Consider the following 27,719-nt stretch of genomic DNA (forward strand, 5'->3'; position numbering starts at 1 on the left):
TTGTACATATTCTTTCTCTTGTGTCATTCTTGGAATATGGCATAAAAATTGGAGAAAAGTGGACGAAAAGACAAAAGACAAAAAAGCTAATGCCACAAAAGTCTGGAGTCTGTTACTTTAAAAAAAAAAAAGGGTTTTGGAAAGCTGAATAAGATCTGTTTACTACTTAACGGGAAAAGCTATGTCCTATGATTGCCACTTACTACAATGGTGTTTGTAACCAACTCATCCGCTATTCACAAAAAATTCATCAGATCAATAATTATTAAAATACTAGTTCAAGATGGCAGAACTTCACATTTTATCTTCTTCCTTTTAATTTCATCTCATAATAACAAATTAAAGATTTAAAATTAAAAATACATAAGATTGAAAACACCTAATCAACCTTATGTAATAAATTTATTCTCATTTTTGTATCAGCGAACAGAAACCTCACCATTTTAAGTATATAACAAAAGATTTAAGAGGTAAACTTTGCCTATTAGTCTTTATAAAATCTCAGTAAACCATAGTGGAAAAGAGATATGGAGAATACCACAAACAACATATAATAAAGACTATCTGGACAAAATGTAAAATATTAGGCCCCTTGAAATTGTCTAAATTTTATTTAAGTGATCAGGAATTAAATAATTCTGTATTCAAATAAAAATGGACCAGCATTAAATGATCTTTACGCTCAACTCAAATATTTAATTAATAGAAAAAAATGTATCTAAAGAAAGCCATCAATAAAGAATAAAACTGATGATTTAGACTACCAAACAAAAGTGTAAAATAATAGTTGTAAATTAAAAACAGTGCAAAAGTTCATTTTCTTCAGAAGATTAATAAAGTGATTCGCATTCTTTAATGGCCAGTGACAAACCAAAACAGACTATACAATGATCATTTTAATTCTAAGTATGTGAATAATATTATAGTTGCAGACGATATGCTGAAATACTTTTTAAATGTATGACTTTATGCTAATGTATGTAATAGATTGATAAAGCTATAGTTAGAAATATAAGCAATAGAACAGTAAAAGACTTATCTTTGGTATTACCATAGATATAAAATCCTAAATTAAATAAAAGCAAATTTATGGCTTTATTATTTTAAATGAAGAAGTCATTATGACTCAGTAAAAATTACTTTAGGAATTCAAAGGTATTTGAATTGATTTTTCAAAGGTATTTGAAAATCTAAAAAAAAAATGTATTCTTCTAATACAATTTATCATCTCAATGGTATAAAAAAAAATACCATGTAAATGGAATATAGCACTATTAATAATTAAATGTATTTTCCTGATTAAAATATGCTGGAACATACCTAAATGTTAGGATTATAGTTTAAATATTTCAACCACACCATATATTTGCTTTATAAATTATTCAACAAAATATTAGAAATAATTTTATTCAGATTTCTAATTTTGATAACAATACTTATTTTTCTCATGTATTTTGACAGTTAATCAGAAAGGAGCATTAAATTTAAAGTATCTTTTCTAGAAACATAGCCCTTGTAAAATACAAAATCTTTTTAGGTATTATATATTTCGATATTATTAGCTACTTATCTATTTTTGCTCTCATCTTCTCAGCTTATTTTGTGGTATAATACTCTTCATGGCATTTTGTTATGTATTTCCCAATACTCTGGTAGGTAAATTTAACTTATAAGATAAAGTTCATTTACATAGGCCTGAGATTTCACTTGCATATTAGTGTGCTATTTCTAGTGTCAACATTAATTATAAATTGTATTTTATTAATATTATATATTTATGTCAATTTTACATGAAGCAGTGGGTTTATATGATTCCAGTAAAATAAAAACTGGAACTAATGGAAAAAGAAAGATGAATTAAATGTCATTATCACAGGTGGAAAAACAACTTCATTCATATTCTATCAAGGGTAGCTACTGGTGTGTTTTCTTTTACAATGGATTGCATTTTCATAAATTTGCTTTTAAGTAACAAAGATGGAGTAGACAGATAACAAATATAAATATATAATCTACTTTATAAGATAACTACTTATTTTTTCTTCAAACAGAGCTTTTCAAAAGCACATATTCATATATTTAGTAATTGAAAGCAGCTACACAAATCTACAAGAGTTTTTAGAAGCAATACACTATGAGGGTGTATTGAAATTGGACAAAGTTAAAAATGGGGGGGGACACAATACTCTCCATTTTAATAATTAAGAATTACAAGAATACGATTTAAGAAACAGCAAAAAATAGTCAAACAGTAATTTAAAAATAAAAGTAGTATTTGTGTTTCCCACATATAATTTCTTATAATTTTTATAAGAGCAGACCAAGTTATTATGTAAAATTACTTTATGATCATTACATTATCTTATACCTTTATTCAGGCAACTTTTAGTTGCAATCATGTTTAATTCCATTTACAAAAATAAAATGATAAAACTGTCTTACTCATAATCGCAAATACTGTTTGATCTCAAAAATTGCCACTAAAATATATATAATGAAAAGTAATCAAATAAGATCAGATTGTATAGACAATATAAGTAATTTAATAGTACAATATTAAAATCTCTGGCATTCTATTTTTAAAATGTTGAAAATAAAACAATACTTACTGACGTAATCAAACTCTACAATTTGATTTGGAGATTTTTTGAAGTTTGTTTTAATGATAATTTATTTGACTACTCTTTAAGATATATATCTATTTTTATTGCCTATGTGACAAATAGCTTACTCATATTCTTTGCATATGCAATACTTTTGCTGTTAGCTTTTCTTTAGTAAAATATAACCAATAATCTATCTTCTACCTAATTCATCTTGTTCTATAAAAATACTGATGAGAAATTTATTGGGACTTCATGAATATACAGTTTAATTGAGAAATTTTATAACATTACATTCTTATGTTACATTTAGAATTTTATTTTATATTCACGACAGAAAGTTCATTTGCAAGTCTTCCACCTAATAAAATATTTTAAATGCTTGTGGCATGAGAATGTTCTTACTCAGAGCTGTCAAATGGGGTTGTGTTCAACTGTTCATCAAGGACCACAATGTTAGTGAACTCCAGATCATGATAGAAAGTATGGATTTACCACCCAGAAAAGAGTGTCAGAGATTATCCAAGGGAGGGCTTACAGGTGATGCCAGGAGCTACATAGTGACAATTTTGTCATCAGAAGCAAAAGCAGTAGCAGAATAATTTTGGTTCACTGAAAGGAGATGAATTTGTGAATGATGCCCTCCTAGATAGAAATATGAATATAAAGTATATAAAATATAGTTGTAATGAAAAAAATGCAACTGTATGTGTACATTTGACTCCAAATAGATTTTAATAAGTAGGAGCAAGCACTTATAAATAGCATTATATTTCTTCAACTATTTTTTTTTGTAATCATGCTTTTATTTCTGAATTAAATATAAGGAGCTCTGAATAAGCCAGGAAACTTTTGAAAGTGCCGGAACATTACCATAGGAGTAAGAACTTGAACAGTGCTGGTATTCAAAACAATGACCACATAAAATTTTCCACAGTGTTCTCCAAAACAATATATTAAGAAAAATTAATTTATTAATATATCCAAAAGAGGAGAGCTAACTGTATAGCTAAATAAACTCAATCCATAATCAGTTTGGAGAGGAAACATTTAAAGGAGCTTATAAATTATAAGAAAACACTAATAGATTATATACATTTTAAACAAGGCTAATAGACCAAATAAATATATTCTGGTGTTAGAACAATTAATTATGTGATGCTGGACATAAAAAACTTAAAAGCAAATTATTTTAAAGAAAGATGCCGGGTACCAAAAAACTGAAGCATAAATAAACAAATGAATTTAGAAACACTTTTAGTGGTGTAGAAAAGATTAATTCTATGGAGAAAATTCACCAGGTGCCCAGAAGATTGGTTTTGAATTTACCTTTTCGGAAGGCAAAATGATAATTTGCAAACCAATGCCAATTTATTAAACACCTAGATTCTATGCCAGCTTATCTAAAATAAATTATTTGTCCCTTGTTTGTCTTATCTAAGGTAAAACACGTGTCCCTTGTCCATCTTATCTAAGATTAATTATCTGTCTCTTGTTAGGGTATAGAAATCTTAGGAAAGTACCAAAATGAAAATAGCTGTAACTCTAAAGACTATTAAAATAAGTATAAAATAAGTAGGAAATAAACTAATCATGATGTTGATATGTAGAGTTGGTTAAGATAAAAGTATGCTAATAAATTGCATAAGTTTTGTAAGTCTGTACATTTTGTCTTCATTGTGATGTATTTGAAATAGCCAGAAGAATCATTCTTCCAAATGTTACATTATAATGAAGCTTGAATTAAATAAAATAAAGCTTCTGGTTGTTTTTATCTCATATAGGAAAATGGTTGGGGCATTAAATTAATGAGTACATTTGCCCAGTAATAACACTGAATGGATGCCTTGGCAATATTCCTGCTACAAAGCATCAAAAAGTGTTTGATAAAATTTTATTTTAGAAAATCATTAGTAAATAAAGTAGTAAGTACATGAATAAGAAAGAAAGTTCCTGCAGGTGTACTGTGGTAACAAAGATGTTCCATCATTGAGAATGACCTCTAAAGTCAGTGCTTATCATTTGAATGTCTATCACTGGTGGACTAGAGAGATTTAACATGCTGCATAGAGAACAGAGGAGGCCCCACGTGGGGACTTCATAAGGTGGAAGATAGTACAATAAGTTAATTATTATCCAGGAAAACCCTAAAGAAAACTCATATTAGGAAACCAAGGGAAAAAGCCTATGCACGTTGTAGATGCATACATTTGTTTCTTAGTGTTTTAAACTTGACTATAAGTTGAGGAGAAAATAAGAAAAATTATTATTATCTGCATGCTGGCAATCAGGTCACTTATATGATAGAAAAACCCGATGACAAATACACAAACTCAGTCTCAGAATTGTAGCTATCAAATGCAGAATACAAAATATTTAATAAATTAAAAAAAATAGGATATCAAAAGCATGAAGAAAGTACAAAAGAATTACCAAATGAATATTTATGTTTATATTTAGGAAGCCCAAATAATCTTCAATAAGATAGTTATATCAATAGAGTCGAAACTGCAAAACACAAAAGATAAGGACAATATCTTAAAAGGCGTCAATGATAAAATACAGATTACCTTTATGGAAATGACATGCTGACAGCAGATTACCTAGCTGCAATAATAAATACATAGTGCAAATAATTTTTTTAACAAAACCTTTTGTGTAAAATCATACAGTCAGGGGTATGGCCAGAATGGCCAACTAGAAGCAACACAATGAGAGAGTCCCATCCAAAAAAGCAATAATAGCATGTGAATCCTGCACCAGCTACTGAGATATGCAGGTTCTCTCATCAGAACTGACTAGGTGGATGGCGTGACCAATGGAGAGAAAGGAAGATCAATGTGGTGCAGCAGCCCACCTGAGAGCCAAATGGGGGAGGGAACACCCAACCCCCAGCCAAGGAAGGCTGTGAGTAAGCATGCTACTCAGCCAGGGAAACTGTGCCTTTTCCATGGAACTGTGCAACCCATGGATCAGAAGATTCCACTTGTGAACCCATGCCACCAGGTCTAGGGGCTCAACTCCAAAGCTGTGCAAATTCTTATATGACCAGCAACATAGCTACAGCTGGCTGCTGTCTAAGCTGTTTGAGCTACTTGGAGGAGGGACAGCAGCCAGCAGTGGGACTGACAGCTGCCTAACACACTAAGCTCCCTGGGCATGGAAAGGGAGGCAGCCATCTCTATAGGTCCAGGCCATACTTTTCCCTTACTGCAGCCAGGAAGGCTAGATGGCTTAGTCCAATAAATGTCTCCCACAGCCCAGCACACTGGCTGTGGCAGTCTGTGGTCAGAGCGACATTTCAGGGCTGATCCTGACCCTCTTTACTGGACAGGGTCTCCCTGTAGGAACTCCAACAACTCCAACCAGTGCTCAGGGTTGGAACTCTGATCTCCCTGGGTCTGAACCCCTAGGGGGAGGCACTGCTGTGGTCTCTGTGGACCAGCAGACTTAACCTTTCCTCCTAGCAGTCCTGAGGAATCTAAGCATCCCAGATGAGTGGGTTTTCCCCCAGCGAAGCACACCCACTTTACCAAGGGACAGTCAAAGTGCTTCATTCAATATGTTTTATTCCCTGTGCCATCCAACAGTGTGAGACCCTCCAACAGGGGTTGTCAGGCACCCTATACAGGAGCAATCCAACTGTAATCAGGTCGGTGCCCTTGGAGGTCAGAGATCTGAGAGGAAGGAGCAGGTACCCGTCTTTGCTGTTCTCCAGGTTCCTTGAGTGACATCTCCAGGCACAGGAGCAAACCAGATGAATAGGGAATGAAGTGAACCCCCAGCAAACCACAGCAGCCCTACAGAAGAGGGACCTGACCACTGAATGATAAACAAACAGAAAGTAACAACAACAAGAGTTCCCACAAAAACTCCATTCGAGGGTCAGCAGCCTCAAAGATAGAAATTACACAAGCTCAAGAAGATGAGAAAGAATAAATTAAAAAAATGCTGAAAACCCAAAAGGGCAGAGTGCATCTTCAACTTCAAATAATCCCAACACCTCTACAGCAAGGGTGCAGAACCGGATAGAGGATGACATGGATGAGCTGACAGAAGTAGGCTTCAGAAGATGGCTTCTTAGCTCCACTGAGCTAAAGAAGCATGTTTTTACACAATACAAAGAAGCTAAAAACCTTGATAAAAGATTATAGGAGCTCGTAACTAGAGTAACCAGTTTAGAGAAAAATGTAAATGACTTGAAGGAGCCGAAAAACATAGCATGAAAACTCCCTGAATCATACACAAGTATCAGTAGTCAAATTGACTCAGCAGAATAAAAAAGTATATCAGAGTTTGAAGACCACCTTTCTGAAATAAAGCATGTGGACAAGATTAGAGAAAAAAGAATAAAAAGGAATAAACAAAGCCTCTGGGAAATAGGGACTATATAAAGAGGCTGAACTTACAATTGTCTGGAGTACCTGAAGGAGACAGGAAGAATGGAGACAAGCTAGAAAACACACTTCAGGATGTTATACAGGAGAACTTCCTCAACCAGGCGTGACAGGCCAACATTCAAAGTCAGGAAATACAGGGAATACCAGTAAGATACTCCATGTGAAGATCCACCAAAAGACACATAATCAATAATCATCAGATTCTCTAACGTTGAAAGGAAGGAAAAATCTTAACGGCAGTCAGAGAAAAAGGTGAAGTCACCTACAAAGGAAAGCCCATCAGACTAATAGCAGCTCTCTCAGCAGAAACCCTGAAAGCCAGAAGAGAGTGGGGGCTAATTTTCAATCTTCTTAAAAAAAAATTCAACCCAGAATTTCATATCCAGCCAAACTAAGCTTCAAAATCCAAAGAGAAATAAAATCCTTTCCAGACAAGCAAATCCTGAGGGATTTTGTCACCATCAGGCCTGCTTCATGAGAACTCCTGAAGAAAGCACTAAATATGAAAAGGAAAAACAGGTACCAGCCATTGCAAAAACACAACAAAATAAAAAGACCAATGACACTGAAGAAACTGCATTAACAAGTGGGCAAAATAACCAAACAGCATCATGATGATGAGATCAAATGCGCACATAACAATACTAACCTTAAATAAATGGGCTAAATTCCCCAATTAAAAGACATAGACAGGCATATTGGATAAAGAATTAAGACCCATCAGTGTGCCATATTCAGGAGACCCATCATACATGCAAAGACATATATAGGCTGAAAATAAAGGGATAAGGAAAATTTATCAAGCAAATGGAAAGCAAAAAAAGAAAGGATTGCAATCCTAGTTTCTGACAAAACAGCCTTTAAACCAACAACAACAGAAAAAAGACAAAGAAGATCATTACATAATGGTAAAGGGATCAATTCTACAAGAAGAGCTAACTACTCTAAATATATGCACCCAATACAGGATCTCCCACAATTATTAAACAAGTTCTTAGAGACCTACAAAGAGACATAGACCCCAGCCCCCATGATACTAGTGAGAGACTTTAACAGCCCATTGTCAGTATTAGGAAAATGAAGAAGACAGAAAATTAAGAAGGATATTTAGGACTTGAACTAAACCCCGGATCAAGTGAACCTAATAGACATCTACAGAACTGTCTAGCCCAAATCAACAGTATATACATTCTTCTCAGTGCCACATGGCACTTACTCCAAAATAGACCACATATTAGAAAATAAAACACTCGTGCCTCACACCTGTAATCCTAGCACTTTGGGAGGCCGAGATGGCTCTACTAAAAATACAAAAAATCAGCTGGGCGTGGTGGCGTGTGCCTGTGATCCCAGCTACTCAGGAGGCTGAGGCAGGAGAATTGCCTGAACCCAGGAGGCTGAGGTTGCAATGAGCCGAGATTGCGCCATTGCACTCCAGCCTGGGTAATAAGAGTGAAACTCTGTCTCAAAAAAAAAAAAAAAAGAAAAAAGAAAGTAAAACACTCCTCAGCAAATGCAAAACTGGAATCATAACAGTCTCTCAGACCACAGTGAAATCAAATTATAACTCGGGAATAAGAAACTCACTCAAAACCACACAATTACATGGAAATTGAACAACCTGCTCCTGAATGACTACTGGGTAAATAATGAAATTAAGGCAGAAATCAAGAAGTTCTTTGAAACCAAGGAGAATAGAGACAACATACCAGAATCTCTGAGAGACAGCTAAAGCAGTGTTAAAAGGGAAATTAATGGCACTAAATACCGACGTCAGAAATCTAGAAAGATATCAAACTGACACTCTAACGTCACAATTAAAAGAGCTAGGGAGACAAGATCAAATTAGTACAAAATCCAGCAGAATACAAGAAATAACTAACATTAGAACAGAATTGAAAGAGATAGAGACACCAAAAAAACCCTTCGAAAAATCAATGAATCCAGGAGTTCATTTTTTGAAAAAAATTAGCAAAATAGACAAACCACTAGCTAGAGTGATAACAAAGGAAAGAGAGAAGCATCTAATAGACACAATAAAATATGATAAAACAGACATCCACACTGACCCCACAGAAATACAAACCACCACCAGAGAATATTCTAAACACCTCTGTGTAAATAAACTAGAAAATCTAGAGGAAATGGATACATTCCAGGATACACGTACCCTCCTAAGACTAAACCACAAAGAAGTTGAATCCCTGAATAGACCAATAACAAGTTTGAAAATTCAGGCAGAAATTAATAGCCTACCAACCCAAAGAAACCCAAGCAGACAGATCCATGGCCGAATTCTGCCAGAGGTTGAAAGGAGCTGTTTTCGTTCCTTCTGAAACCATTTCCAACAATTGAAAAGGTGAGACACTTCCCTAATTAATTTTGTGAACCCAGCATTATCCTGATACCAAAATCTGGTGCTCAGGCACACATGTGCAAACACACACACAACTCCAGGCCAATATCCCTAATGAACATCAGTGTGAAATCCTCAATAAAATATTGGCAAACCGAATCCAGCAGCAGATCAAAAAACTTATCCACCATGATCAAGTCAGCATCATCCCTGGGATGCAAGACTGGTTCAACATATGCAAATCAATAAACATAATCCATCATGTAAACAGAATTTAAAAAAACCATGATTATCTCAACACATGCAGAAAAGACCTGTGATGAAATTCAACATCCCTTCATGTTAAAACTCTCAATAAACTATGTATTGATTGAACATATCTCAATATAATAAGAGCTATTTATGAAAAACCCACAGTCAATACCATATTGAATGGACAAAATCTGGAAGCATTCCCTTTGAAAACTGGAACAAGATAGGGATGCCCTCTCTCACCCACTCCTATTCAACATAGCATTGGAAGTTCTGGGCAGGACAATTAGGCAAGAGAAAGAAATACAGGATATTCAGATAGGAAGAGAGGAAGACAAATTGTGTCTGTTTGCAGATGACATAATTGTATATTTAGAAAACCCATCTCAATCCCAAAAATCCTTAAGCTGATAAGCAACCTCGGCAAAGACTCAGGATACAAAATAAATGTGCAAAAATCACAAGAATTCCTATACACCACCACTAACAAGCTGAGAGCCAAATCATGAATAAACTCTCATTCACAATTGCTAAATTGAGAATAAAATACCTAGGAATACAGCTAACAAGAGAAGTGAAGGACCTGTTCAAATACAACTGCAAACCACTACTCAAGGAAATAAGAGAGGACACAAACAAATGGAAAAACATTTCATCCTGATGGATGGGAAGAATCAATATGGAGAAAATGGCCATACTGCTCAAATTAATTTATAGAGTCAATGCTATTTGCATCAAACTACCGTTGACATTCTTCACAGAATTAGAAAAAAAACTACTTTAAACTTCATATGGAACCAAAGACGAGCCCTCATACCCAAGACAATCCTAAGCAAAAATAACAAAGCTGGAGGCATCATGCTACCTGACTTCAAACTGTGCTCCGGGGCTCTAGGGACCAAAATGGCTTAGTGCTGATACCAAAACAGACATGCAGATTAATGGAACAGAACAGAGGCCTCAGAAACAGCACCAAACATCTACATCTACCTGATGTTTGGCAAACAACGATGTCTGAAAAGCAAGCAATGGGGAAAGAATCTCTTATTCAATAAATGGTGCTAGGAAAACTGGCTAGGCATATGCAGAAAACTGAAACTGAACCCCTTCCTTACACCATATTCAAAAATTAACTCAAGATGTACTAAACAGTTAAATATAAAATCCCAAATGATAAAATCCCTAGAAGAAAACCTAGGCAATGTTATTCAGGACATATTCATAGGCAAAGACTTCATGATGAAAATACAGAAAGCAATTGCAACAAAAGCCAAAATTGACAAGTGAGATTTAATTAAACTAAAGAGCTTCTGCAAAGCAAACGAAACTATCATTAGTGTGAATAGGCAACCTATTTTCTCCCTAGTGTGAATAGGGAGAAAATTTTGCAGTCTACCTACCAGACAAGATCTAATATCCAAAATGTACAAGGAACTTAAACAAATTTACAAGGAAAAGGAAAGAAACAACCCCAACAAAAAATGGGCAAAGGATATGAGGAGACACTATTCAAAAGAAGACATTTATGCAGCCAGAACACATGAAATAAAACACACCACTGATCATTATAGAAATGCAAATCAAAACCACAATTAGATACTATCTCACAGGGGTCAGAATGGCGATTATTAAAAAGTCAAGATGGTGGCGTGGTTGTGGGGCTGTGGAGAAATAGGAACGCTTTTAAACTGTTGGCAGAAATGCAAATTAGTCCAACCATTGTGCAAGATAATGTGATGGTTCCTCAAGGATCTAGAATAAGAAACAACATTTGACCCAGCAATCTCATTATTGGGTATATATCCAAAGGAATATAAATCATTCTACAATAAAAACACATGCATACATATGTTTATTGCACCACTATTTATAACAGTAATGACATGGAACCAACCCAAATACCCATCACTGATAGACTGAATAAAGAAAATGTGGTACATGTGTACCATGGAATACTATGCAACCATAAAAAGGGATGTGATCATGGTTTTTTGCAGTGACATTGATGAAGCTAGAGGCCATCATGCTCAGCAAACTGACACAGGAATAGAAAAGAAAGCATACACTGCATATTCTCACTCATAAGTCGGAGTGGAACAACAAGGACACGGGGCACAGGGTGTGGAACAACACACACCCAGTCCTGTGGGGGGTTGAGAGCAAGGGGAGGGAACCTAGAGAATGGGTCAATAGGTTCAGCAAACCACCATGGCACACAAATACCTTTGTAACAAATTTGCACACTCTGCACCTGTATCCTAGAACTTAAAGTAAAAGAAAAAAATAAAACTGAATCGTATAGTCAATAAAAATATTTTGAATAACAATAGCTCTTTTGAGACTGGCTATTATACATAAACATTATACATAAACAAGGAAAGTCTTTTGGGAGGAAGTGGGGATGTTAAAACTAGTTTGTCCATAGTTTTTTGCATTAATTTCACTGAATAACACTGACAGACAGAAAACTTATGTTTTGTATTTTGTTTATGATAAGGGTTTGTGTTTTAGAAAAAGCAGAATGACTTAATTGTTGGTTTTATGGTTATGGGTGATTGAACTAAACTGGGCCTCCATTTTTTTTAACACTTCTATAATCACCCTGTTGTTGATTAAACACAAGTTTCAGGATGCCAGAGATGATATTAAAGTAGGCATTTGGTCCTTCTAAGAGAATTTTCCAACGTCTTTGAACAAAGCCAAAGCCAATAGTATATTTTTGTTGAATTCTGAGGTCTGTTGCTTCTTTTTCATGCTCTTGACATTCTTTCTCTAAGATCTGATAATTCCAGAGTATATTCTCCTTTTCATTTGTAATTCTAAAGGACAAAATCTTCTCTTTTGGTGAAAGGGCAAGTGCACTGGCACATGTGTATCGCTGAGACCTAACTGTGTTCCATCCATCCATCATACTCAGTCTTGGTTATCACAATATTTAGCAACAGCTAGAAAAACTGGAGTAGAAATGATTATCTAAAGAGTGCCTTTTAATGCATGACATGACTTTTACACCATAAACTATGTATTATTGAAATAAATCTCCAAAATAAATTGGTGAACTTGGGATAATCCTCCAGATGTCAAAAATTGAAAAGATGACTGTTTGATAAAATGTCTCACCCAGGTGGCTCCTTAAAGTCACAAACCAGTTTGACAATCCAGCCTATCTAAATAAAAGCCTGTCTTTTTACAATAAAACACATTAAATGATGACATGATATGTCAATCACTTGCCGTGTTTCCAGTTTAATGGCTTGGAAGGTAGCAGTGCGCTGTTCAGAAAGCATGCAGACAGTATCATCAATCATGTAGGATACAATATAAAATTAAATTCTCATGTGCTGGCAAAGCTTTAACAACCAATTCTATTAAAATAAAAAGCAAACAGAAACAAAAGACTGCTTTGTAACATTTCATGATTTTTGTAGCGTGAGCACTTTGACCTTGAACTATTTCAGTCTGCTATATTTCAAGAAATATGAAGGGTATGAATTCAAGCAGCAGCTCTGTCCACTAAAATTCACACAGGTAGTCAGCAGCAAGTAACATTTTTCAGCAGGTAACAACAAAAACAAAAATTGTTGAAACAATGATAAGGTGTCCCCAAGTGAGGAAGGTTGGGAATTTGAAAGATTTTTTTTTTTTTTTTTTTTGAGACAGTCTCACTCTGTTGCCCAGGCTGGAGTGCAGTACAGTGGCATAATCTCAACTCACTGCAACCTCCACATCCTGGGTTTAAGCAATTCTCCTGCCTTAGCCTCCTGAGTAGCTGAAAGTACTGGTGTGCATCACTACACCCAGCTAATTTATACATTTTTAGTAGAGATGGGGTTTTACCATGTTGATCAGGGTGGTATTGAACTCCTGAACTCATGATCCACCCTCCTCAGCCTCCCAAAGTGCTAGGATTACAGGCGTGAGCCACCCCACCCAGCCCAAAAGTATTTTAAGAACAAAATTGTACATACTAACAAAATGTAGGCTATCAGTATTAAGAGAAAAAAAAAAAAAAGTCAGAGGAGGCTCAGCTATCTGAACAGAATTACATCTCTGGATTAAAGCTGATTTGTTCTCCCAGAGTACAAAAGAGATCTTAACTGTGGAGCAATGACTCACTGAAGACTTTTAAAATCAATCGCATGCAGAACTATACTAGAGGTTGGATTGGGATTGAGCATTCAAATGTATGCTGCAGTTGAGAGAGATGAATAAAGCATATTCTGACACCATAAGAGATAAGAAAGAAGACAGAACAACATCAGCTCAAGGTCTTTGCGTTTTGTAAAAATAACAAACAATTATAAAATCTATATTTTTTTCTGAATTTATTTTTCATTTGGTAGAGTCAGAAAAAAAGATACACAAACAAGATATGTCATAATGGGAATTAATACAGGAGATAAGTCTTTTAAAAAAGTGTTTAGTACTACTTACTATAACAAATAGCACAATGGAGGGGGATAGAGAATGAATTAGTACAATTCTAGAATTGTTTTGGCCAATATCAATGTGAAGCAGGGTAAGAGAGAAATATGTGATTAGGGAATACAAGCTGTATTTCTAAAAGTTTTGCAATCTGCCACAAACTTGCACGAATTGCATTTGAATGCTTTTACTGTCCCTGAGTTCACTCTGCTATATTATGTCTTATTTGATCTAACATTTAATAGGCTCACTGATCACGAGTATGATATTTGTAGGAAAGAGCATCAAATATTTACAAATGCTGCAGTCGACATTTTTATCCTTATCATTCTTATATGAGAAAATGTACATTTCAGATGTTGTATAGTTTATGATAACTTATGATACCAGGAGTTAGTAATTTGTTTTGTCAACTTTTTCACAAGCATGGAGGAAACTGAAATGTATGCAGAATGTAGGAATCAAAGTTTACCTCCATAGACTTTCACCTTCATTGAGATAGGGAAAAATATGTCATTTTAGGGGTCATAACATTTTTCTAAAATGTACTTTTTGAAACTCTTTTTTGAATATTTGATTTTTTTCAGACCTCTAAAGCTTCGTGGAAGCTGACAAAGAGATAGAAATACTCTTTGAAATTAGCATATGAGGACACTTTACTCATAATCTTCAAGGGGCTGGAAATTATATTGAATACATTTACTGAGAATAACTGGGGACCCAGACTTTATGCAGAACAAACTGGAGTTTCTAACTAGAAACATTTTTTTACATATTATTGATAATTTTTAAAATTCTAAAAAATAAAAAAGCAGCTACACTGACAGATGTAAGATGGAGTCTTGTGGTTTTGATTTGCATTTCTGTAATGGGCAATGATATTGAGCTTTCCATATGTTGGTTGGCCATATGTATGCCTTCTTTTGAATGTTGTCTGTTAATGATTTTTGCATACATTTTAATGGGATTGCTACTGTTTTTCTTGTAAATATCTTTAAGTTACTTATAGATACTGGATATTAGACCTTTGTCACATGCATAGTTTTATTTTCTCCCATTCTATATCTTGACTGTTTACTATGTTGATAATTTTTTTTTTGCTGTGCAGAAGCTCTTAAGTTTAATTAGATCCCATTTGTCAATCTTTGCACATTGAAATTGCTTTTGGCATTTTATTCATGAAATTTTTGCCAGTTCCTGTGTCCAGAATGGTATTGTCTAGGTTGTCTTCCCGGATTTTTATAGTTTTGGGGTTAAACATGTGAGTGTTTATCTTGTATTGATTTTTATATAAGGTATACAGATTAAGTCCAGTTTCAATCCTCTCTATTTGGCTAGCTAGTTATCCCAGTATCATATATTGAAAAGGAAGTTCTTTCCCTGTTGCTTTTTTGTCATCTTTGTCAAAGATCAGATAATTGTAGGTGTTTGGCCTTCCTTCTGAGCTCTTTATTCTGTCCTATTGGTCTATGTGTCTGTTTTTGTACCGGCTGCATGCTGTTTTGGTTACTGTAGCCCTATAGTATAGTTTGAAGTCAGGTAGCATGATGCTATCTGCTTTGTTTTTTGTACTTAGAATTGTCTGGGCTATTTAGGATCCTTTTAAGTTCCATACAAATTTTAGAATAGTACTTTTCCAGTTTTTTGAAGAATGTCATTGGTAGTTTGATAGGATTAGCACTGACTCTGTAAACTGCTTTGGGAAGTATGGCCATTTTGAGGATATTGATTTTTACCATCCATAAGCATGAAGTGCTTTTTCAGTTGTTTGTGTTCTCTCTGGTTTGAGCAGTGGTTTGTAATTCTCTTTGTAGATATCTTTCACCTCCCGTGTTAGCTGTATTCCTAGGTATTCCACTTTGTGGTTTTTGTGAATGGGATTGTGTTTCTGATTTGTCTCTTGGCTTGACTGTTGTAGGTGTATTGGAACACTTGTAAATTTCATACATTGATTTTGTATCCTAAAACTTTGCTGAAGTTGTTTATCAGTTGAAGGAGTTTTGGAGCTGAGAGTATGGAGTTTTCTAGATATGGAATGTGTCACCTGCAAACAGAGATAATTTGACTTCCTCTCTGCCTATTTGGATACCCTTTATTTCTTTCTCTTGTCTGAATGCTCTGGCCAGAACTTCCAATATTATATTGAATAGGAGTGGTGAGAGAGGGCATCCCTGTCTTGTGCCAGTTTTAAAGGGGAACACTTCCAGCTTTTGCCCATTCAGTATGATGTTGGCTATGGGTTTGTCATGGAGAGCTCTTATTATTTTGAGGTATGTTCCTTCAATAACTAGTTTATTGAGCATTTTAAACATGAAAGGATGTTGAATTTTATCAAAAGACTTTCCTACATCTATTATCATGAGGTTTTTGTCTTTAGTTCTGTTTCTGTGATGAATCTCATTTATTGATTTGCATATGTTGAGCCAACCTGGGATCCCAGAGATAAAGCCTGCTTGATTATGTTGGATTAGCTTTTTAACGTGTTGCTGGATTCAGTTTGCAAATATTTTGTTGAGGATTTTTGTGTCAATGTTCTTCATGGATATTGACCTGAAGTGTTTTTGGTTTTTGTTGTGCCTCTGCTGGGTTTTGGTATTAGAATGATGCTGGTCTCATAGAATGGGTCGGGGACGAGTCCCTTCTCAATGTTTTGGAACAATTTCAGTAGCAAATGTACTAACTCTTTTTTGTATGTCTGGCAAAATTGGGCTGTGCATCTGTCGGTCCTGGGTCTTTTTGGTTGGTAGGCTATTTACTACTGATCCAATTATAGAGTTTGTTATTGGTTTGCTCCACTAAATCAGTTTTCTCTGGTCCAGACTTGGGAGGGTATATGTTTCCAGGAATTTATCCATCTCTTCTAGTTTGTGTGCATAGTATTCATAGTAGTCTCTGATGGCTGTTTATATTTCTGCAGTGGTAATATCCCCTTTGTCATTTCTAATTGTGTTCATTTAGACCTTTTCCCTTTTCCTCTTCATTAGTCTAGCTAGTAGTCTATCAGTCAGTCTATCTTATTATTTAAAAAAATGCTCTGGCTTTATTAATCTTTTGAATTTTGTTTTTTCATGTCTCAATTTCCTTTAGTTCAACATTGATTTTGTTCACTGTCTTCTGCTAGCTTTCGAGTTGGTTTGCTCGTGCTTCTTATTAAAACATTAAGAAATGACAGATGCTGGTAAGATTGAGGAGAAAGGAAAACACTTATACACTGCTAGCTGGAGTGTAAAGTAATTCAACCATTGTGGAAAGCAGTGTGGTGATTCTTCAAATAAACTAAAACAGAACTACCATTCAACCTAGCAATCCCATTACCGAAGACACCTTCATGTGTATGTTCACTGCAGCACTATTCATAATACTAAAGATATGGAATCAACCTGAATGTCCATCAATGGCAGATTAGATTTTTAAAGATGTGGTACATATACTCCATTGAATACTATGCAGCCATAAATAGAAGGAGGTCATGTCCTTTGTGAGAATATGAATAGAGCTGGAGGTCAATATTCTTAGCCAAATAATTCAGTAACAGAAAACCAAATGCTGTCTGTTCTCTCTTATAAGTGGGAGCTAAATGATGAGAATACGTGGACACAAAAAGGGGAACAGACCCTGGGTCCTACCTGAAGGTGGAGGATGGGAGGAGGGAGAAGATCAGAAAAAATAACTATTGTTTACCAGGCTCAATACCTGGGTGACAAAATAACCTGTACAACAAACCCCCATAACATGTATTTATGTATGTAACAAACCTGCACATGTACCTCTGAAATGAAAATAAAAAGTTTTTATAAAAAAGAAAAGAGCCCACTTTTTAAATTTCTATTTTATTTGGTCTAGTCAACATGCCATGCCATGTAAAACTTTGTTATTTATTTTTGGTTGTGCTACCATACTAAGATATCTCATTTAGTAACTACATTTTTGCTTTGTGACTTCAAATTATAAATAATTGCATTGTATAAAAGTACTCTTTATTTCTACAATTTTTAATGTTAAGAAACTATATAAAATGTTATGCTAAAATACCAATATCTATTTTAAAAATTAGAATGCAGTAGAATAAATCACTCTTTTGCAAATACTTTTGCATAAAGAGTATCTTGTACTGGACAGTTGATTAACCACATGGCCTCTCTCTCAATTAGATTAATATAAGATGTTGAATTGTCATTACTAAGATTTGCCTGAAGATATAACTCTCAATATTGTCAGCAATATATTCACTGACATTAGCTGACATAGATATAAAACCGATAGTATCACTTGATAATTTTCTAGAATACCATGAGTTAAAAGATCTTAACTCTGGTCCACTAGGTAAGATTCTCAAATATGGTTTTAGAAACTAGTTCTCTTGGGAAGTTCTCAGTAGTATAATTATGGAAATTGTGAAAAAACAGTAAGGTTTTCATAAAATAAAATTTAACTAGCATCTTTATTCTGGTATTATATATTTCATAAGCTTTTGTTATCAAAATGGCTTTTATAAGATAGTCATGATTAATTTTACATGTTAATGTGGCTGAGCTAACGGATGCTGTATTAGTTCATTTTCACACTGTTATAATGTACTACCTGAGACTGAGCAATTTAAATAAAGAGGTTAGTTTATTCACAGTTCCACAGGCCAACAAGAAGCATCAGTGGGAGGCCTCAGGGAACATAACAATCATGAGTGAAGGCGGAGCAAGCCTGTCTTACGATGGCAGAGCAGGAGAGAGAAAGAGAGTGAGGGGGGAAAAGCTATACTTTTAAACCATCAGATCTCATAGGAACTCACTCACTGTCATAAGAACAGCATAGGAGGAACCCACCCCCATGATCCAGTCACCTCCCACCAGTCCACTTCTTCAACACGTTGAGATTACAATTCAACATGAGATTTTGATAGGGACACAGAGGCAAAGCGTATCATTCTATCCCTAGCTGCTGATGAATCTCATGTCTTTCTCACATTTCAAACACAGTAATGCCTTCCCAACCATCCCCTAAAGTCTTAACTTATTCCAGCATTCACTTAAAAGTCCAAATCCAAAATCTCATCTGAGAAAAGGTGAGTTGCTTCCAACTATAAGCCTGAAAAATCAAAAGCAAGTTAGTTACCTCCAACATACAATGGGAGCACAGGCAGTGCATAAATGCTTCCATTTCAAAAGGGAGAAATCAGTAAAAAAAAAAAAAAAAAAAAAAAAAAAAAACAAAAAACAAAGGAACTACACACCCCATGCAAACCCAAAACCCAGTGAGGGGTAATTAAATTTTAAAGCTCCAAATTAATGTCCCTTGATTCATGTTTTACATTCACAACTTGCTATGCAGGGGTGAATTCCCAAAGGCATAGACAGCTTTACCCTTGGGACTCTACAGGGTACAGCACTCATGACTCCTTTCACAGGCTGGGATTGAGTACCTGCAGCTTTTCCAGGAACACAGGGCAAGCTTTTGGTGAATCTGCCATTCTGGAGTCTGAAGGACAGTAGCCGTCTTCTCACAGCTCCACTCAGCAGTGCCCTAGTGGGGACCCTGTGTGGGGGCTTCAATCACGGATTTCCCATTCACACTGCCCTTGTAGAAGTTCTCCATGAGGACTTCAGCCCTACAGCAGACTTCTGCCTGGACATCTAGCCAGATGAAAATCTAGGCAGAGCTTCCAAAACTCTTGTCTTCTGTCTACCTGCAGGCCCAACGCCACATGGAAGCCACCAAGGCTTGGGGAATGTAACCTCTAAATCCACAGCCAAAGCTGTACCTTGGTCCCATTCAGCCGTGTCTGGAGCTGAAGCAGCTGGGACATAGGGCACCATGTCTGGAGCCGTAGCAGCTAGAACATAGGGTGCCATGTCTGGAGCTGGAGCAGATGGAACATAGGGTGCCATGTCTGGAGCTGGAGCAGATGGAACATAGGGTGCCATGTTCCAAGGCTGCATAGATCAGTGGGGACCTGGGCCTGGTCCAGAAAACCATTTTTTTCCTTCTAGGCCTGCAGGCCTGTGATGTGAGTCACTGTCACAAAGGTCTCTGACATGACATGGAGACATTTTCTTCATTGTCTTGCATATTAACATTCAGCTCCTCTTAACTTTAGCAAATTTCTGCAGCCATCTTAATCTTTTTCGTACGAAGTGTTTATTTATTTTATTTTTCTACGCCATGATCAGGGTGCAAATTTTCCAAACTTTTATTCTCTCCTTCTCTTTTAAACATAAATTCAAATTTCAGACCAAGTTTAAAATTCCACAGATCCCTAGAGCAGGCACAATGCTGCCAGTCTCTTTGCTCAAGCATAACAATGGTGACCTTTGCTCCAGTTCCCAGTAAGTTCCTCATCTCCATCTGAGATCACCTCATCATGGACTTCATTGTCTATATCACTATCAGCATTTTGGTCACAATCATTCAACAAGTGTCTTGGAAATTCCAAATCTTCCTTCGTCTTCCTGCCTTCCTCTAAGCCCTCCAAACTGTTCCAACCTCTGCCTGTTACCAAGTTCCAAGGTTGTTTGCATATTTTCAGGTATCTTTATAGCAATGCCTCACTCTCCTGGTACCAATGTTCCTTATTAGTTTGTTTTCACATTGCTATAAAGAACTACCTGAGAATGGGTAACTTATGAAGAAAAGAGGTTTAATTGACTTACTCTTCCACAGACTTAATGGGAAGCATGACTGGAAAGGCTTAGGGAACTTACAGTCATTGCAAAAGGTGAAGAGGAAGCAAGCCTGTCATACCACCACAGTGGAGCAAGACAGAGAGAAAGAAAGAAACAGGGTGGGGAGTGTCAAAACGTTTTGTTGTTGCTATTGTTCATCTATATTGCTATTGTTCATCTAGACTAAAGTACAGTGGTGCGATCTCAACTCACTGCAGCTTTGACTTCCCAAGCTCAGGTGATTCTCCCACCTCCGCCTCCTGAGTAGCTGAGATTACAGCCACGTACCACCGCACCTAGCAGATTTTTGTATTCTTAGTACAAATACGGTTCCACTGTGTTGTTCAGGCTTGGGGAAGTACCACACTTTTCAACTGTCAGATACTTTGAGATCTCACTCACCATCGTAAGAACAGCATGGAGGAAATCCTCTTCCTATAATCTAATCACTCCCCCCCAGGATCTTTCTTCAAAAAAGTGGAGATTACAATTCAGCATGAGATTTGGGTGGGAACACAGAGTCAAACCGTATCAGATGTTCAGAGAGCTGATAAACATTATTTCTCTATGGGTCTATGAAGGCGTTTGTGGAAGAGTCGGTAGACTGAGGGAAGAAAATTTACCTCACTAACATTAGTGAGCGTCATTCAATCTGTTAAGAATATGAATAGAACGAAAATACAGAGGAAGGGAAAATGTACTCTCTCTGAGTTGAAACATCTGTCTTCTCCTACCCTTGGATATTAGCATTCCTGTGGTAAGGCATTCACACTCAGAGTAAATTATATGACTTTCCTGGTTCTTCATCTTGCACACAAAAGATCACGGGAGCCTCTACAGCCATGTGAGCCAATTGTCATAATAAAAAAATACATTACACACCACACACACACACACACACACACACACTTACACTTCCCTCTATACCCAAAGCTGTAAGTTAATTACTTGGTACCTTTCATAAAGCTGTAAATGAAAGATCTGAATTCCAAGAGACAGCTATGTTAAAAGTGTTTTTCAACACATTTTATGGTTTATGTTTTAAATGAGACAAAGCAATAGTCAGATACTGATAATGCTAATTATGAAACACCTGCTGGATAACTCTTGGCTCTGTTTCTATGAAGAACCTTAGTACGAATATAAAAGGTTAAGGATTTTTGATGGTATTTAGATTTTCTAAAATAAAAATGATTATAGGACCCCCTAGTTATAATCTGGACATAATGTTGTATACATCAAAAGTTATTTTTATTTATTCACCCAAAGGATTACTTTATTAAAGTCAACATTAAACAACCAAGATAATAATAAAGGAAAGAATGAAAGACCATTTGCAAGACCAAGAAAAGAGCAAAGACCTGTGTAAATGTGAGAATGAAAAATAATACTATTCAAGACTCCTCTGGGGAATTACTCTTCCAAAAAATGTTGTAACATGTCAATAACAAAAGTTTGGAAACTAAAACAAATACACATGCTCAATTCATGTATTTGTGACATTAAGGTAGTCTTGATAAGTAAGTTAATATTTTGGAGTCTCTTCCCATCTAATAGAAGGCGGTAGATACATTATAAGAAATAGTAAAAGAGCTAAATTAATATGAAAAGTTTTCTGTATGTCTTAACTAACAGTTTTCTTTCTAATAAATTTCTCTTCTCATCACTATTAATAAAAACATGTACTTCTGTGATATGTGAACAAAATGAAATGATTAACTCCTAACTCTTAGAAGCCATTGTGCCTATCTATTTATCTTGACCAATACCAAGTTTATTAATGAATAAAAGATAAAGGCCAAGGTTTGGCACAGTATTACTTGCTGAAAAAGCTTGAATCTGTCAGATCCAGCTTCTAAATGTCCCCTTTCTTTAGCTCTACTCATGTTTATAATTAACGGGAAATTTCTGAATAATATGTGCAGAATTACTGTTCTTAACTGCTCTATAGTTTCATATTCTTGGGCAACTAGAAAAAATGCTGATATAATTAGCTTCCCCTTTGCTACCAGCCATTCTATTCTCTGTAAGTCCACAAATTCATATTTTATTTATAATAATGAATTGAGACACATCAGTTATACCTTACTAATAATAAATTTTAATATTCTTTCAAAATCTGAAATAAAAACTATTTTATCTAATCCTGAGATTATATCTGTTGTTGAAATATTTACAAATATCATAAACATCAAGAGTCCATTTCAGATATATGCTTTACATTTAATTGTCCTAAGTTTCCTTCCGTCTAAATTAATATCTCAGACTTTGACACTTAAAAGGCATTTCTTAGCCAGGTGCGGTGGCTCACGCCTATAATCCCAGCACTTTGGGAGGCTGAGGCGGGTGGATCGCGAGGTCAAGAGATCGAGACCATCCTGGTCAACAAGATGAAACCCCGTCTCTACTAAAATACAAAAATTAGCTGGGCGTGGTGGCGTGTGCCTGTAGTCCCATCTACCCGGGAGGCTGAGGCAGGAGAATTGCCTGAACCCGGGAGGCGGAGGTTGCGGTGAGCCGAGATCGCACCATTACACTCCAGGCTGGGTAACAACAGCGAAACTTTGTCTTAAAAAAAAAAAAAAAAGGCATTTCTAAGACAGGGCCGCCATTAAATGAATCAGCAAGTACCACCAGTATGTTAATAAAGAGGCTGGTAAAAGGTGTTCTTTCCCCGGTCATTCCCTTAGTAAGAAAGAAATGAGAGAAATGAGTCTCAGTTCTGCCTTTACTCTTGCCCCTTCCATGTACTTGATGTACTTGTTCTCTGCTTCTCCAGGGAAAGGCAACATGAACTCCTATAACCAAAACAGCAAACTATGATGACTTATTTATGAAGTTACAATCTTCCTTTCTCAGTTGATGTCTGTAGTTGGTGTTCCTCTGGTTTCTGACAAAATTTTATGAAAAGTGTTATGTTTGTTTTCTCCCCTTATTGTAACGTATAAAACTATATTATAAGAGGGCAAAGTCCAGTCCATGCTATAGAAGCATTAGTATTTTATTACCAGGCTCACTTTTTAAAATAAAATTTGGATTATTACATGGCAAATGGTTAAGAAGCATTTGGACATCCAAGAGAGATTTTTCAGTCTCTTTGGTATACTTATTTGTATTGCCACATTGTATCCAGAATATATATAAACATTATTTGCCAATTTTCATTTGTTTCCACCTTCATTATAGAAGTATTCTTCATTCTCTTTATGTGGATAATCATTCTAGTGATATGAAAGATAGTCTTTCCCGTTCCCCATGTCTAAACAAAGGATTCAAAATTTTCATATTAAGTGGCCTTATACACAATTCTTAGAGAGTCCACTATGGTGGTAGATGAGTAATAAGGGAATATTTCATTATTTTTTATTACAGAAATGGATCCATTCAATAGTCCTTTTATTGAGAAGAAAAAGTTTTCTACTTTGGTTTAGGATTCAAAGAAATAAATAATTAAGAATGTTATCCTATTTTTAAAATCAGTTTCTCTTTATAACACTGTTTTCTATAAAAGAACAGACAAATAGCAGAGTTCATTTAGCAAGAGAAAGATCTTGAAATACATTAATGTTCTATTAATGTGATTAAACTTGTTTTTGTACGATTGAAGGTACTTAACACTTTAAGACAGATGTAGTAAGTTATTTTAATAGATACACTAATAAAAAAGAAGAGAGCTTTCAATTTGTGTATCATGCTGAGCCGAAATCTGTATTTAAATGCATCTGGAGTTTTCTTTTTTAGTTGGCTAGCAATTAATCATGATTATAGTGTTTGATTGCCTGTCACCTACAGGCTATTCTAGAGAGACTGTTTTCTAAGTATCATAGTGTTCCTGGACAAAACTGAGGGTTGGGCTGCTATGTCTCGTGGCCCAATAACAAGACTCAGATGAACTGGGGAGGAAGAGCTGCATCCAGTTACAGAGAGAAGGCCTGGAAATTATCACCAGACCAACTCAAAATTACAAAGTTTTCCAGAGCGTAGGTACCTTCTAAGCTATACGTCTACATGTAAGAGTGCGTTCATCTAAGGACATAAGTGATTAACTTCTTTTAATCTATAACTAACGTTCGAGTCTTGAAGACCTTCCTCTGGAGCCTCAGTACATTTACTTAATCTAAATGAGTCCAAATGCTGGGATGAGTAACCTTACCATGTCTCATGCTAAATAATGAAGGTTTGGGGAGTTCCTTCAGACCCCCAATAAGCTTGTTTGTGGAGACCTGGGGAATTTCCTCAGACCTGCAATAAAACTTGTTTAATCCTAAATGGCTCCTGTTAAGAATTTCTTCATCATCTTGTCATTCCTTAAGGCCCAGGAAAGCCTAGGCCAAACTCTATGTGGCCTTTTGTTACATCTCAGCCTTTGCATAATGGCACTGGTTTTTAATATTTAACTTAACAACTCAGTCAGTACTGGAACAGTTGTGATGCAGGCCTGCAATAGTGAGACCCGGTCTGCCACAATGGGACCCACATTTCACTGGCATATAATTTGCTTCTGATTTTCATCATAATGTGGACTATACTTCTGGATACACACATACACACACCCACACAGAGAGAGAGAGAGAGAAAGAGAGAAAGAGAGAGAGAGAGAGAGAGAGAGAGAGATGTATATTGTAAAAGTAAAGTGATTTCAGGAAAATATCAATAATTTAATGACCTAAAAGGGAAAATTTTAAATTCCTCTATATAAGCATTATTGTAAATCCATTTAAAACATAAAACATTATTTTGGTACTGTCCTAAAATCAGTTAGTGGTACCACTAAAGACTATTCAAAAGTGACTCAGAATATGAAGATGGCTCTTAGCCACATACATAGATTCATAATTGTAGTTTTACCCAAGATATACATAATATATATCCATTTTCAGCCTCATTTAACAACAGAATGCTCCAGTATGTCTAAAGTCAAATTCTTATGTCATATAGTTATTAGTTTTACATACAGTTTTTGATCTGTATAAAACCTCTATTCTATTTCTAATCTATTACAAATACAGTTTTTAAACAGTTGCTATAAACCTAATGCTACTGACCTTAACATGATAATAGAACATTTTCACAACTGGGGTTATTTTAATTCAACAGAGTATGCAAAAAGATAGTCAATTTTAAAAAAAAAGACACAAAATGATAAGAAAAGAGATAAAGGAAAGAAAAGAGGGAAACAGGAAGAAAGAGTTAAAGAAAAGAAGGGATAGCTGCAGTAGTTCAGGGAGAATACACATAGAAAATAGCATATGTGTATCTAGTAAGGTGATTTAAGGCATGTTAGGTACGTAAAAAGAATTTCATTATTACGCTATTACAGGGAAATTCCATTTACTCAAGAACATTTGGAAACATTCATTGAATTAATATTAAGCAAATCAAACATCCTAAATTTATAAAATTTTTTAAAAATTGGTTCTCTGGCATTTCATAATATGAAATGTAAGATTAATTATGAGTTTTCATTTGAATTCCTGTTGTATCAACTTGAAAAATCTAGATTATGCTGCTAAATCAAACAACTATAAAGTACAGGAGCTTAAAACAACCTAAATTCATTTATTGCACAATTGACATGACACTGTGAGTTGGCTGGGAGATCTATTCCATACTGTTACCTCATGCTTTATAATCAAGGGATCATTTTATAAAAGTGTTTCATTTATTTGTTATGATGTGAAGTCATTTATTGTCAGCTTGAGCTTGTATTCAGGCAAATCCAAAATCTCAGACAATTGCTTATTCTAGTTACATAGTGGAGAATTAAAAAAAAAAACATATTGCTCTAATTTAATAAAAAATTAAAGTGAGAGTCAGGAAATAAGTCAATAAGGCTGCATTACCAATACAGTATATATTAATATTTATTTTGCAGACAAAAACTAAGTGGATCATAAATTAATTTGAACTATTTCATCATTGTTTCCCGAACATTATGATGAAAATAGATATAATTTTAATAGAAAAAACATATAAAAGATATCTGAATGAATAAACTGATCTCATATTTTTAAAAATAATGTGTTTTATATGTTATAACATATTTTTAAAAATAATGTGTTTTATATGTTATAACATATATGTTTATTGATAATAAAATGTTGAGTAATAAGTTTTACTAGACATTAAAAACACAAGAATGAATAAGATGTAGGCAGATTTCTTTTCCTCAACAATTTTGATTCTTAAGAGAAAACAATTTTTAGAAAATAATTTGAAATTTTGACAAGTTTTACAAAGGATGCTGTAACTTATAAAGATGAAAGTGAAGAAGCTATTTTAAAGAGAGTGACAAGAGGACCTCCATATCACAGTGACATTTGTGGTTGATACCGAAAAGATGAGACTAAGTCATTTATTGCAAGGGACAAGGTTAGTGTAAGGACAAAAACTAAGCTGGAGATATTGTTGTGCTCTACAAACTGAAAGTCAGAATTGACTATTGGTTTTAGATGCAACAGGTGAAGAGCTTAAAAGAGTTCACTGTCAATCTTATGGAACAAAGGAAGCTGAACAAACACGAAAACAAATGGCATTTCTTGGGTTCATCTGAGAATTAAAGTTGCAGGTGAAACTGCCATCTCAATATGTAGAGAGAAGAGACATCAAGAGAGACAAAACAACCACGATCTGCTTACATGGAGTACGGGCACTGGAGCCATAAAAGGGCTCTTAAACAGTAATTTTCAGGAACTACTGCAGGCTGAACGTGGACTCTTATGTCAGTGAGAATCTGCTGGAAGTCCCAGGCCCAAGGGAGTCTTGACACTTCCACACCAGGATTTTTTGGTGAGGATTCAAAAGATCACCTGTGGTTATGGCAGAAGGAAAGGAAGAGAAATCACTGTGAAATTCACTCAGAACCTTCTATATTATTCTAGGTATACAGACTTTGCCCGAGTTCTGAAACCTTATTCCTGCCCGAAAAGGTAATTTCTTCCCCCTTCAGCTATCTCTTTACTTCCCTTCTCACGTAAGGGAATGGTTTATGGGGCTCAGCGATTTAAGGAAGTAGATTAGTTGGAAA

General features: G+C 35.3%; 1 protein-coding gene across 1 annotated transcript in view; it reads right to left on the reverse strand.

The window, feature by feature from the left end:
* Positions 1–27,719, reverse strand: part of LOC128930093 (uncharacterized) — a 60,150-nt gene that overhangs the window by 24,488 nt on the left and 7,943 nt on the right. The gene's annotated exons all lie outside the window — the stretch shown is intronic.

Source organism: Callithrix jacchus, chromosome 18, assembly GCF_049354715.1.
Source record: "Callithrix jacchus isolate 240 chromosome 18, calJac240_pri, whole genome shotgun sequence".
Classification (NCBI taxonomy): Eukaryota; Metazoa; Chordata; class Mammalia; order Primates; family Cebidae; genus Callithrix; species Callithrix jacchus.